General features: G+C 50.8%; 1 long non-coding RNA gene across 1 annotated transcript in view; it reads right to left on the reverse strand.

Annotated features, from left to right (window-relative positions):
* LOC129146081 (uncharacterized) overlaps positions 1 to 13,859 on the reverse strand; it is a 39,282-nt gene extending 25,423 nt beyond the window's left edge. The window contains exon 1 of the long non-coding RNA XR_008552490.1: positions 13,745 to 13,859. This is a non-coding gene — a long non-coding RNA (uncharacterized LOC129146081). The remainder of the gene's footprint in view (positions 1 to 13,744) is intronic.
* Between the last annotated feature and the right edge of the window lie 1,189 nt (positions 13,860 to 15,048).

Genomic DNA, 15,048 nt, shown 5'->3' on the forward strand with positions numbered 1-15,048 from the left:
TGGTTTCTAGGCCCAGTTGCTTTCTGACTGGCTGTGTCTTCTGGCAACTCCTGACCTTCTCTGGGCTTCTATGTCCCTATCTGTAAAATGGGGACAGTAGCCCTTGGGTTTTCCAAACCCACTTTCAATAATCTGACTGTACTATAAAGTATTATCTTTCTGGAGTTCCCAGGGCTCTGCATCTCCTCCCACGACCCCAGTGCCCTGTTTGCCTACAGGCCTGTCAGCTACCCTGGGCACCCCGCTGGGGCAGTGGGTGAGGGGGAGGAGGCAGAGGTAGCACCCAAGAACCAGCTGCAGCTCTCAGCCCACCCCCTACCACCACCACCCAGCTCCTCTGCCTACTAATTGCAGGTTGCAAGAAACCAGCTGCCGCCCAGGCCCCAGGCAGGCGCCTCCCAATGGAGCAGGGGCTCCCTGGAAAGCCTCCCAAGTCTTCCTCCAGCCCCACAGACCCAGCTGTGCTGGGGGTGGTCTCCATGGTTCTCAGACCCCCCCACCCCCAGGAGAGGGCCTGATAAGGTGTAAACATGTGAAGCCTTCCTCCACAGCTTCCTGTTTCCCAGGTTTCCCCCACTTCAGAGAAGAATCCTGGCCCACCCCTCCCCCACGCAGGAACTAGCCGTGGCTCCCCACCCCTGGATAAAGTCTCACTCCACATCCTGCACGTGGGGTGCTCTAGACTCTCTCCCTTAAGCACATTCTCTAAGTGGCCTTGGTCTCAGCTCCCTGTTGCTCCAGGATAAAGTCCAGCTGGGCCCCTGGCGGTGGCCTCTCTCCCTCCCCCACGGGCTACCCAGCATGGGTTCCACACCTGCCTGGGGCCGGAGTGTCAGTGCTTGGGTCAGGCTGATCAGCGATTTGGTGGGGGCCTCATCTGCTTGCACCTGGACCTCAAGTTTGAGGGCAGGAGTCCTGCCATGGGAATCTGGATCTCCAGGAAAAGACAGAGGGTGTCACTCGGAGCTCATGCCCTCTCCATAGCACCGATTATTTTTAACCTTCACAGCAAGTGGGAAGTGGACAATGGCACTATGGGGAAACTGAGGCCCAGCAAGGGAAGGGACCAGCCTGCAATGACACGAGCTGGATTTGAATCCAGACATCTCCGGAGGCCAGATGTTCTCTCCAGGGCCCTGGCTCAGGTCTAAGCCTGGATCTGAGCAGTGGAGGGGAGAGGAGAGCGCATGTCATCGCCCCCTCCTGCCTTCAGATCACTCGAGGCCCCTTCTCACCCAGGCCTCACATGTCCTCTAACTTAGGCAGGTGGACGGTGGGTGAGCAAACTGAGGTCAGAGGGCAGAGAGGCTTATCCAAGGGCACCCCACAGCTGTGTCCCGGGACCCGCCCCTCCAGGTCCTTCTACCAGGGTTGTGATCCTTCACTCCTGTGACCCCTCCATTGCAGTAACTCCAGACAGCGGCCAAGCAGGTGTGGATTCATCTACACCCTAATGAGGCAAGGAGCTCCACCTCCCCAAGTCTTACTTTCCAAATAAGCAGCAGGGGTGCTTGCTAACACGGGGCTAGCAAGGAGGCTAGTCAGCCCCCTGCACCGACTTCAGCACCCAGCAGCACTGTGTGGGAGGCCGGTGGTCCAGACAGGAGCAGCAGGCCAGCCCACACGGCGGGGATCTTTGTCCAGGATCTGCCTCTACCTGCAGGGACTGACCCAGCCACACTCAGCATCCCTGCCCCATCCAATCTCAGAAACCTCCCCTCTCGCCTAGCAGCCGAGGTGTCTTCATTCCCAGGCGCAGTGGGGTTTAAGGGAGCATTTGGAGAGAGCAAAGGCACCTTTGTTCCTGGAGAGCCACCCCATCTGCCGATAAACTGGAGCTTGCTGTGTAACAAGATCCCTTGGGAATTTAACTGGTGGGAATTCCTTATCAGAGAGAGTTTATCTGATCGCCCAATCCCCGAGGGGTAAACTGAGGAAGCTGCCAAGCTCAGAGTGGGTAGGGTCAGAAAGGGAAAAGAGAAGCCCCGCCAGGCAGTCTGCCTGCTCTTTCTTTTGATGCTCAGGACTGCCTGGGAGGTGATCCCAGCGGTCATCGCACCCTCCAGGTGAGAAAACCCAGGCTGAGGCCCTCGGCAGCTTCCTGCAGCCTCACAGCAACGAAGCAGCAGCATTTGAATGGGGTTCCCAGGGGCGCCCCATGTGCTTTCATTTACCCACTCTCCTCCCCGGGCTCCAGGGCCCTTGGAGGTCCAGATGGTGTGGTGTGGCCGCCGTGGCCTCGCCTCCCGCTTGCTCCCTGCGCTTCTGCCCACTGGCCTCCTTTCTCCACCCTTGCAATACCCCAAACCCGCTGCTCCTGCCTCGGAGCCTCCAGGCACGCTGTTCCTTCTGCCTGGAGATGGCCTACCCGCCTCCCCATCTCTCTCAGGCTCCCTTTCAATGTCATTTCCCAAGCCAGGCCTTTCTGGCCCCTCCAGCCACACACGTGCCCCCCTCCTGTGTCCATTGCCCTCCACCTCAGTCCCACCACCCCCCCACCCCCCCGCACTGACTTTCCCAGTGGCTCTCCCGTGCTTGCAGCTGAGGCACCTGGCTGCTGCTGACTTCCCTCTCCGCCTCCCCAGCCTGTGGGTCCCGGGGCTGAGACCTGGCCCTTGTTAGTCACCTTCCTCCCCGCAGCACCTGTGCCCGCCACACAGCAGGAGCCACGAAGCCTACGATGGATGAATGACTGAGTGGATGAACAGATGAATGAAGGACCTTAGGCATCTGCTCTGGGTACCCCACGGCCTGCCCCAGAGGCTCAGGTTGGTCAAAGGCAGCCAGAGATGCAGTTATAAAGCAGGGCCGGCAAATGGACTGTGCAAAGTTTTTTGAGAGGAAACTCAAAGCTGCAGTGCTATTAAAAATTGATATTTCAATGAGATAATCCCTCTCCCTCTCCTAGGCTTTTAATTGATTGTCTAAAAAGCCTTCCTCTGTTGTGCTTCTTTATTTGCAGGGACCATTAATTCTTTTATGGACGATCAAACCCGGATAGAGTGGAAAGGGCTACCGCACAGCTGATTCAAAAACAGTAACCAAGGCGCCGGGACAAACATCTGGGGGTTGACCAGGAAAGGTGACATGGCGGCAGGGCTGGCCTGGCCTCTGGGTACTGGGATGAGCGGAAGCCCCTCCGTGTCCAAGAAGCACACACGCGAGTGCGCGCACGTGCACACACACACACACCCCTTGCCCAGTTCAATGAACAGCTGGGGGCACAGAGGTGAGGGCAGCACCCTGGGGCTGTGGGGTAACAGCTGTGAGGAAGACCCCCATCCTGGAAGTGGGGACCTTTGGGATCCCCCTTGCCACTGGTACCCAGTTCCCCACCTCTCCAGACCCCTGTTCCCCAATCCTTCCCTATAGAGTGGACCTAGATGTGGAAGGAAGAGCAGATGAGCAGTCGACCTTGAAGTTCCTCCCCTTCACCTTTCTGGTCCTCTCCCCCATCCTAGCGCTGGATGACACTGGCACCGGGCTTGAGGGGTGGATCTGAGGGTGTTGCACAGAACCTGGTGTACAGTGAGAGCTGCCACTGCTCACACTACTCTCGGTGTCAGTGTCCCTACCCTGGCTCTGCAAGGGCCCTCACACCCAGGCCCTCTCCCCTGAGGATGGCCTTGGCACCTCCTTCCCCCGCTCCCTGGAACAGCTCTGAACCGGCTCAGCTCTGCCACAAGGCTGGTGACTATACAGGTGTTCTGTGCACACCTGTCTCAGCCACATCTACTTCTCCCCTCCCCTCCAGCCCCCCAAATCCTGTCACCGTATCAGCCTGACAGGCAGCCTTAGCGAGGCCCCAGAGGGTCCCGGGCCAGGGTCCGGTGGGCTGGCCCCGGGCTCGCTCTTAACAGTCTTGCTCCTGCGCTGGCCTTCCTCATTTTCTCTCTGCTGCTCCACGCTCCTGATACCTTTCTGGAAGGGGATGAGTTGCCAAGCAGGACTGGCTTCATGGGCACGTGGCCTGTGCAGTCACACAGGACTCTACACTTCGAAGCGCCCTGCTCTGAAGTTGGTCATTTGAAGTTGGTTTTTGCTCTGTTGTCTCACCTTAAATTACTAACAGATTTTTAAGGGAGTCCCACACTTTCATTTTGTACCAGAACCCGTAAATTATGGAGTAAGTTCTGCTACCTTGGACACACCTGTTTCAGGAAATGATTGTGTGGGGTAGGTTCCCAGGGCAGAGCGCTCCTGCCTTTCACCCTGACCAGTATCCCCCAACATCTGGCCGTCTCGCCTGAGTCCTCCTCCCCACCTAGGCTCCTCCAGCTCAGAAATCCTGGTGGTTCCTGTCTCCTAACTGCAGGGGCCCGTCAGAGGATGAGCAAATTAGAGATTGACTTCTCCAGGCATCTTCCAGTCACAGACCCTGGGGGAGGGGTTCAGAGGGAGGCCAGGGCACCTCGAACCATGTTTCCCCTGGACAAGTATGACAGGAAAGAATGGAGCCTGCACAGCAGGTGAAGCACGAATGTATTTTAAAGATCTGAAGAATTATAACAGCCTCCGGTCAGCATGGATTGTTCTCCCCAGGGAATGGACATTAAAGGTACTACTGGGTCCTCCCTGGTGGTGCAAGGACTTAAGTGTCGGTGCTATGAAGCTCTCCACAGCTACTGCAGCATGAGTTTCATCCCCAGCCAGGGAGCTACCCACATGGCACAGCAGACCTCTCCTGTCTCTCCCGCTGCTCCCCTCAGCAATGTATTTCAGTCAGTCTGCCTGCTCTGCTCCCCACTCTGTCTCTGGTGACTCCTCTCACCCTCCTGCACCTCTGGCCTACACCCCAACTCTTGTTTGCATAAATAAATCTTTTTTTTTTTTAAAAAAAAAAAGGAGGCCTGCCCCAGGTGGCACAGCTGATTGAGTGCAGTGCTGTGAAGCTGTCCACAGCCAATGCAGTGCGGGTTTGATTCCTGGCTGGCCAGGGAGCTACCCACATGGCGCAGCAGACCTCTCCTGTCTCACCCGCTGCTCCCCTAAGCAGTGTTTTCGATCCATCTGCCTGTTCTGCTCCCTGCTCTGTCTCTGGTGAATTCTCTCACCCTCCCACGCTTCTGGCCTTTACCCCAGTTCTTGTATAAATAAATCTTAAAAAAAAAAAAAGTTTAATTAAAAAAAAAAGGTACAACTGCTTGACCTTATGGACGTTGGAAAGGTTTGCTCCAGCATCCTCAGATGGCAAAGGGGTAGAAACCTCTGCAGGGCCACATGGCAAAATGCAGCAAAATCAAGGGCAGTTCCCTTTGAGAAATCTATACTAAGGAAGTCTGCAGCATGAGTAATGTGTAATAGTTAGCCACACAAGGGCTCACTGTGGCACTGTTTACAAAAGCAAAAATAGAGACAGTTAAGTGGCCAGTGGTCGGGACTGGTTAAACAAATGACAGTGCATTTCTCCAGGGGATGCTGGACAGTCAGCAAAATCGACCTTGTTACAGGCACATCTCAGAGAGGTGGTGGGTTTGGTTGCAGTCCAACCCAGTCCAGCGAATATTGCAATAGAGAGAGTCACAGGAATTTTTTGGTTTCCCAGCACATATGTCTACACTGTTCTGAGTCTATCTAGTGTAATAACATTATGTCTAAAAAGCAGTGTGCATACCTTAACTAAATGTCACACAGAGACAGGAAGTGAGCCCAGGCTGTTGGAAAAGTGGTGGCAATGAACTTGCTCAACCCAGGGTTGCTGCTAAATCTCCGATTTGTGAGAAGACAGCAACACAGTCTCTGTACAGCGTAATCAAGAAAGCACAATAAAAGGCATCAGGGTCCTGGATTTCTCTCTATACGTGTGGCAGGATCCACACCACAGTGGTGATGTCCGGTCATTGTCTTTGTCCTTTCTTATCCCTGGTGGCCAATCACCAAAGACTTGGACACTTTCTGAGGATCTTGAAAATATGCTTCTGCGCCTACTCTTCTCAGAAGCAAGCCATGCTACCTTTCTGCAAGACTTGCCTTCACTTCCTGTCCTGCTCCCCACAATCACACTGAGGCTTCCATCTATTCCCTAAGGGCCAGGAGGAGGATTTTTTTTCAAAATGCTAATTGGATCCTATCCCTTTCCTTGTCTAAAACCTTTATCTAGGGCCTCCCTGGTGGCACAAGGGGTTAAGACGCAACATATGAAGCTGTCCGCAGCCACTGCAGCACGAGTTTGATCCCCGGTCAGGGAGCTACCCACATGGCACAGCAGACCTCTCCTGTCTCGCCTGCTGCTCCCCTCAGCAGTGTATTTCAGTCGATCTGCCTGTTTTATTCCCCACTCTGTCTCTGGTGAATCCTCTCACCCCCACTCCCACACCTCTGGCCTGTACCCCGGTTCTTATATACATAAATAAATCTTTGAAAAAAAATAAAACCTTTATCTAGCATCCCATTCCTCAAGATGCAGACCCAACCCTTGCACTAGCCTTCAAGTCCCTGTGTGGCCAGCCTCACCAAACACCACACTGCCCTTCTTCCCTCTGCATCCCAGGCATTCTGGCCTCTTCCCATGTGCTTAAGTGAGGCAGCTCTCCTGCCACAGGGCCTTTGCATATGCAGTTCCACCAACTCAGAATACTCCCCCTTCCTTCACCTGGTCAATGCACCCTTCTGCTTCCACTTGAAGACTCACTTCTTGAGTTAATCTTCCCAGACAGGTCAGGACTCCTATCTCTCTTCCAGCATCACATCATCTCTCTCTCTTCCTCTCTGACCTTCTCACAGCTGTACCTGCAACTAAGGAATTCTGAGATCGGTGCCTGTCACTGCCACTAATCAAGGGCATACACTATTCTTGTCAACCACTGTGTTCCCGGTACCTAGTGCCTAGTACCTGGCACTGAGTGGGTGCACAAATGTTTATCCAGTGAATCAATTAAGTCAGGAAGGGAGGCAAGGCTGGGCCAAGCACCCGCTCTCTCTTCACTGCTGGCTGGCATGCCTGTCCAGGGAGCAGCTTGCCAGGCCTGCAATTAGCACACCACACGTGTGCTCAGGAAGGCAGCCAGAAAAGAGAGCCGCACGCTGGGAGGCAGGGCTGGAATGTCACCTCCTTCCTGAAAGCTGCTCTCCGTATCCATCGGAAATTGCCTCTTGCCCCAGCCTCCTTCGGAGGAAGCAGAGAGAGCAAGAGTCCCCCTCTCCTTCCTGTCCAGCCCCTTCCTGGTCAGTTCCCTTTGATGCGAAGGCTCCCAGCGAGACTGGCGTGTGTCACTGCTGAGCTGGGAGGGGGACAGGGCCAACAGGGGCCTCCTCCTTAGGATATAACTAGCCCAGATCTCAGTGTATGATGGAGGGTTCCAGGTTCTGGCAAACGCCACCTTCTCCCGAATTTGGGAAGAACTCATCCAGCTGATGGCTGTGGTGGAGGGGGCAGGAGGTGGGGGGGGGAAGGGGTGCTGGAGTTGCCTACGATTCTGGGGTCTCCTGGCAGCTCCGGATTTGATCTTCATTAACTCTGGCTCTGTCAAGCTTGCCCTTTTCCCACTAGCAGAGGCAGGGATGCAGGAGGAGCTAGGACCTCGCGGGAGATCCCTGGGGCTAGGTTCCCTAGCTTTCTTAGGTTAAGTCAAGGCCCCAAGAAACAGAGATTCCACTGTCTCCAGGGGACTGACGTGATCATATCATCTACTTGCCAGACCCCAGTTTTTCTGCTTGCGAAATGGGGTTGCAACACCTACCCCAGCTTGCTGCTGTGAGGTTTAAAAAGCCAGCACAGAGTTTCTGCAGGCGTGGACTCACCACCATGGCAAACAGAACGATGTGGGCCACACTCCACTAAGTGGCTCTGACCAACACTAGGACGAAGAGATTTCTGGTTGGTTCCTCTTTTCATCTCCTGCCAGTTGTCAAAGAGAGTCTCAGGGGGCGGTGTGGGCTTAGCGTCTCTCAACACTTGACTTCTCTTTAACAAAAATCTAGAACTTTTAGATTAGCATTTGTTTTATTTTCAAGGTATTTTGTTTATATAGCTTGTTCTTGAGGCAAACAGAAAATGCAAGGTGATTTAAAGAAGGGTATTGAGAAATAAGATAGCACAGCAGATGCTTGAATCTGGCAAAAATCACGAAGTGGCTGGAGTGGCCGGGGTTTGGGGAATGCTGTAATAGCCTGGGCAAAAATATTTTGCAAAATGTCAAGTGATGTACAAACAGAGTGGGGCTGAGGCACCGGAAGGGTCAGCACCAGAGAGAGGTTTTGCATTTCCTGGGAGAAAATCTCAGACTTGAGTGGATAAGGCCAAGTGTATTATTAGTGATTTAATATGATAATATCTCTCTCCTCAGTCTGTGGACCACACATTGGGAAGATGCTTCCACAGGTGTGGTTTTATTTAACCCTTATTATTCCCATTTTCAGGAGAAGAAATTGAACCTCCAGATGAAGAGGAATTGGCTGGACCCCCAGATGCTCCCCTGCATCTGTCCAAGGGTAGTGGGTGGTCCCTCCTTCCTGTCCTCTCCCAGCCAGACAGATGGGTTGGGCTCTGAGGCCAGGACTGCCCTCAGCACCCAGGAGGTAATCTGAATCCTGTGTGGAACCCCTCACAGGGCACTGTTCCCATAACCTCTCCCCAAAACGGCACAAGTGGAGGGTGAGATGAGATAGGCATAGTAATCACACCCATTAACTTAAAGTAACAGATTTTTTACTCAAATATTTTTTTCAGTCAGAAAATATATGCATGATCGTTATAGTATATTTTAGGAAACAGACGAAAGTAAATATTGGGTTGTCGGAAAAGCCACATTGCATTTTTGCTTGAAAAACATAGAAAAGGGCCTCCTCTGGTGGCGCAGCGGTTGAACGCTGGGCTGTGAAGCTGCCCACAGCCTCTGCAGCGCCGGTTCAATCCCCGGCCACCGGCGAGGGTCCCACATGGCGCACAGACCTCTCCTGTCCCGCCCGCTGCTCCCCTCAGCAGTGTATTTCGTCAGTCTGCCTGTTCTGTTCCCCGCTCTGGCTCTGGTGAATTCTCTCACCCTCCCGTGCTTCTGACTGTACCCAGTGCTTGTATAAATAAATAAATAAATCTTTAAAAAAAAAACATAGAAAAAAATACACAACTTTTCCGACAGTCCAATAAATCCTGTGAATGATAAAAACCTGGTTTTGGGTTTTTATATGCAGGGTCTTTCAAGAGTTTTGGCTTATATTTCCTTGCAACTCATCACCCCACTTAACAGATGAGAAAACTGAGACCCAGAGGGGCTAGGTAAGTTGCCCAAGTAGCAGAAGAGGGCTTGAGCCAGGTAGTTTGGTTCCAGAGCCTCCATGCTTAAGCCTGTCTCTGCCTGGAACCCTTCTGTTCTTGGGAGAATAAAGTCTTAGACACACTATGTGGGGTTGGCCCCACCCCTATTTCCAGAGGGGCAAAGAGCACAGAGCTGAGTTCACACAGCCACCCCTTTGTCCCTTTTTCATTGTCTCAGTATCCCCAGACAACACATCCTGGCCAGAGGTACCCATTGCCAGGACTTCTAGCATATCAATAATTATATTAAATGCAAATGGTCTAAATGCACCAATTAAAAGATAATTATTGGCAGACTGGATTTAAAAACACAATCCAATTATACGCTATCTCCAAGAGACTCACTTCAACTATAATGATATAGGCAGGTTGAAAATTAAAGAATAGGGAAAGATATATCAAAGGAAAGCAGGAGTAACTATATTAGTATCAACTAAAGTAAACTTCAGAGGAAAGAAAATTACAGAGACAGAGAGGGACAGTATATAATAATTAGGAGGTCAATGTACCAAGAAGACAGAGCAATCCTACATGTGTATACACCAGACAACAGAACTACAAAATGTGTGAAATAAAAACATAGAACAGAAAGGAGGAATGGCCGAATTCACCATCCTCAACACCCCTGTCTCAACTATTGACAGAACAATTAGGAAATCGGCAGGTATGTAGCAAAACTCAACATCACCACCAGTCAACAGGATGCAACCGATATTTATGGAACATTCAGGAAATTGAGTGCTTTCCCCTAAGATCCAGAATAAGACAGCACTGTCAGCTCTCACTACTCTTATTCAACGTAGTGTTGAAAATTCTAGCCAGTGCAATGAGGCAAGGAAAGGAAATAAAAGACATACAGAAGGAAAGGAAGAAATAAAACTGTCTTTTAAAAGATTTATTATTTATGCATACAAGAACTGGGGTACAGGCCAGAGGTGTGGGTGTGAGAGGATTCATCAGAGATAGAGTGGGGAGCAGAACAGGCAGACTGACTGAAATACACTGCTGAGGGGAGCAGCAGGTGAGACAGGAGAGGTCTGCGGTGCCATGTGGGTAGCTCCCTGGCCAGGGATTGAACTCGTGCTGCAGAGTCTGCAGACAGCTTCACAGGTTACTCTTAAGCCCTTGCGCCACCAGGGAGGCCCAAAATAAAACTGTCTTTATGTGCAATGACATGGCTATATAGAAAAATCTCAAGGAATCTACACTAAAGAGCCCAAACTCCTAGGGCTAATTAATGTATGCAGCAACGTCACAGAATACAAGATAAACATACAAAAAAAATGTGTTTCTATGTACTAGCAATGAACACATGGATAGCAAAATTAAAAATATAATACCATTGCCAATCACCAAAAATAAGTAAATAAAATACATAGGTATAAATCTAACAAAATGTGTTCAGGACTTGTATGTTGAAAACTACACTAGGCTGATTAAAGAAATCAAAGCTCTACATAAATGAAGAGACAGACTGTGTTCTCAGGCTGGAAGACTCAACATAATAAAAGTGTCCATTGTCCCCAAACTGATTTAAAAAAAAAAAACCTGGAATTAATTTAATGCAATTTCTATCAGAATCCTAGCAAGATTTTCTACAGATTATAGATTATAAAGTTATTCTAATATTTATATGTGGGGCCTCCCTGGTAGCACAAGGGGTTAAGCACAGCACTGCAAAGATATCCAAGGTCTCTGCAGCACTAGTTTGATCCCCTGCAGGCCATGGAGCTACCCATATGACACAGGAGACCTCTCCTGTCTCACCCGCTGCTCCCCTCTGTGTTGTATTTCAGTCAGACTGCCTGTTCTGTTCCCCACTCTGTCTCTGGTGGATCCTCTCATCCCTCACACTTCTGGCCTGTACCCCAGTTCTTGTATGCATAAATAAATCTTTAGAAAGATAAAATTTATATGTAAAGGTATAGGAACTAAATTAGCTAAAATAATTTTGAAAGAGAATAAAGTGAGAGGAATCAGTTATCTGATCTCAAGACATATACAATGACAGTAATCAAGATGTGTGCCATTTGCAAAGGGTGGCGAATGGAACAGGAGAGAGAAGCCGAATTATTGTACATCCAAATGACTTCTGACAAAGTTACAAAAGCAACTCAATGGTTAAAAAAGAGAGAGACTTTTCAAAAGATGGTGCTGGACTAAATGGGTATCCCTAGGTCAAAGGGGAGGGAAAAGAAAAAACTACAACATCAACCGATCTCATATCTCTTACAAAATTTAACTCAAAATGTACCACAGACTTTATATAAAACATAAAGCTATTAAACCTTCAAAGTAAAACATTGGAGAAAATATTTAGAAACTAGAGATAGGCAAGTTCTTAGACTCACTTGGTGCTGAAAGTATCATCCCTACGAGGAAGAATAAATCATTTGAACTTCATTGAAATTAAAAAGTTTGCTTTGTGAAGATCCAGTTAAGGAGGTAAAAAGGCAAGCTACAAACTGGGAGGAAATATTTGTAAACCACATATCCAAGAAAGGACTACTATCTAGAATATATAAAGAACTCGTAACATTCAACAGCAAAAAAGCAAATCATCAAATGAGAATATGGGCAAAAGACACAAAGAAACATTTTACTGAAGAAAATACACAGATGGCAAATTAACACATGAAAAGATGTTCAACAACATTAGTCATTAGGGAAATGCAAATGAAAACCACAAGGAGATATCACTACACACTTATCAGAATGGCTTAAAAAAAAATAGTGACAACAGCCAATGCTGGCAAGGGTGCAAAGGAACTGAATCACCTATCCACGATGCTGGTGGGAAAGCAAAGTGGTACAGCCACTCTGGAAAAGAGTTTGGCAGTTTTTAAACTAAACATGCAATTAACATATGGCCCCGTAATTGCACTCCTCACCATTTATCCTTGAGCAATAAAGACATGGGTTCACACAAAACCTATACATGAGGGCCTCCCGGTTGGTGCAGCGGTTGAGCGCTGGGTTGCGAAGCTGCCCGCAGCCTCTGCGGCGCCGGTTCAATCCCCGGCTGCTCCCCGGCCACCGGAGGAGGGTCCCACATGGCGCGCAGACCTCTCCTGCCGCCCACTGCTCTCCTCAGCAGTGTACTTCGGTCCTTCTGCCTGCTCTGCTCCCCGCTCTGGCTCTGGTGAATTCTCTCACCCTCCCGCGCTTCTGACTGTACCCAGTGCATGTATAAAAACCAAACAAACAAACAAACAAATAAATAAATAAATGAACATGCCTCTATAAAAAAAAAAAAAAAAAACCTATACATGAATGTTTACAGCTGCCTTATTCATAATAGCCCCCCAAACAAGAAACAACCCAATAAACAGTGGTACTTCCCTGCCGTGGAACATTACTTGGCAATAAAAGGAACAAACTCTTGGGTGACTGACTCTCCAGCTGAGTGAAAAAGCCCATCTCCAAAGATTCCATACTTGTCATCCCAGTTTTGGGTCATTCTGGAAATGACCAAAGTACAGAAATAGAGAAGAGATTAGTGGTTGTCAGGGGTTAAGAGGAAGAGGAGAGGGAGGGAAGTGGGTTTGGCTATTTTGGGTCGATAGGATGGATCTTTGTGGTGATGGAAATATTGACTTTCTGACCGTTTCAAGGTCAACATCTGGCTGTGCTACTATAGTCTAGTTTTGCAAAAAGCATCTTCACCACTGGGTGAAGGACGGGTATACTCACCTGTACCTCACAACTGCACATGGGTCCATAAATACCTCAATGTAAGGTTTCATTAAAAAAAATTAGGTGGGGGGGGCCTCCCTGGTGGCGCAAGGGGTTAAGCACCGCACTATGAAGCAATCTGCAGCCTCTGCAGCATGAGTTCGATCCCTGGCTGGCCACATGGCGCAGTAGACCTCTCCTGTCTTGCTCACTGCTCCCCTCACCAGTGTCTGTTCTGTTCCCCACTCTGTTTCTGGTGAATCCTCTCACACACACACACCCCTCCCCCGTATTCTGGCCTGTACCCCAGTTCTTGTATGCATAAATAAATCTTTAAAAAAAATTTAGGTGGGGGTCTCCCTGGTGGCGCAGGAATTAAAGTCTCAACGCTGTCAAGCTATCCCCAGCTACTGTGGCATGAGTTCGATCCCTGGCCAGGGAGCTGACCCACATGGTGCAGCAGACCTCTCCTGGCTCGCCTGCTGCTCCCCTCAGCAGTGTCTTTCAGCCTGTTCTGCTCCCCACTCTGTCCCTGGTGAATCCTCTCACCACCCCCGACTCTGGCCTGTACCCCAGCTCTTCTACACAAAATAAAATAAATCTCTAAAAAAATTTTAGATGACAATAGTGAAACAGGGCTACAGGGTAGGCTAGAGCCTCAGAGGGACAGTGCCAAGGGAGAGGGCGGGTCACTGTGGGTTCTCACCTGTGCACAACTGCAAGACCACTCGGGCTCAGGGAACAAGAACAATGGGGTGTATTTAACAAACAGGGGAAACAAAGTGTTGCCAAGGCCACAGGCGCCGGCTCTCTCACCCCAGATGGTGTCCACAGTGTCCAGGCGTCCCAGAGCAAAGGCCGCTCCTTCAAGATGGCGCCTCCCGCCAAGGACGCCTGGAGATGGCGGCTGCTGGGCTCCATCTTGGGCAGCTGGGGGTGCTCCGGGTGGGGCCCTGAGAGGGCACCACGCAGCCCAGCCGCAGTCTGAAGGCCGGGGTGGACGGCCCGGGCCGCTGGGCCCACAGCAACGGGGGCTGCAGCACCCAGAGGTGGGGCCAGACGACGCCAAATCCACCAAATCCCTGAGGCCCAAGCCCTCCGCTCGGCCTCGTGTCCGCCCTCAGCGTCCCCACCTGCCTGATTGGACCATTTTCAGTCTCTGATTGGACCATTTTCAGTTCTAAGCCACTGATTGGACCATTTTAGGACCAACCAGCACATTTGGCACCATTTTAGGACCAATCAGCGCATGTCACTAGTGAGCTGATGAACGATTGGTTTACTTAGCTCGCACCTCATTGGTCCATTCTACACAGGCGCCAACTATGAATGAAGAGGCCAGCTGCGGCCAGCACCAGGCCCGGCCAGCGCTGGACAGCCGTGGGCCATTCTGGAGGCTGCAAGGCGGCCTGGGGGCTGGACGGAGGCAGCACTCTGGGCAGCCGGCGGGAAACTACCCCTCTGGCTCTGAGCGCCAAACCTGGCTGGCACCGAATCCCACAGGCAGCAGCTTCTGGGACAGGAGGAAAATGGCCGCGTGTTTTCCAAGGCCTCCCAGTGTGGCCCCAAAGTCCACGCTGCGGGGGGTGCGGGGATGGGGGGGTGGGGGAAAAAGGGAGGGGACTCGGTTTCAGTCCTACAGCTCGAGAGTGGATTGGGCAAAAATGATGAGGATGAGGGAATGAAGACGTTTGGTGAAGATGCTTTTTTTTTTTTTTTTTTTTTTTTAAATGGTGAAAACCCATCCTTGACTTGTTGCTGCCCAAAATTCCTTTAGAAGCTTCTGGTGGTGAAGAGTTTGCTGTGATGCGTCAAGTGCTGGAGGCTTTATGGGCTGTGGCTTGAGGAGAAGCAGGAAGAGTCAAGTTGGAAGATGCCTGGGGAGGTCAGGAGGTCGAGGCCCAGACTAGTGGCCGGCAGGGGCAGGGACTGGCTGGGCCACCTCCTCCCTGGCAGTTTGGGGCTGGTTAGCACAGGTCCATGGGGTGGGGGTGGGGAGCTGAGAGTCCCTGGGGCTCCTTTAGTAGCACCAAAGTGAAAATCTGGGAAATTTTCAGGGGACTGGAAGAAGCCCTCCATGAAGCTCTGTGGGCACCCCGGGTGAAGCTGAGGTCCAGGGT

This window comes from Talpa occidentalis, unplaced genomic scaffold (genome assembly GCF_014898055.3).
Source record: "Talpa occidentalis isolate TD23 unplaced genomic scaffold, MPIMG_talOcc4v2.1 talOcc4.17, whole genome shotgun sequence".
Lineage (NCBI taxonomy): Eukaryota > Metazoa > Chordata > Mammalia > Eulipotyphla > Talpidae > Talpa > Talpa occidentalis.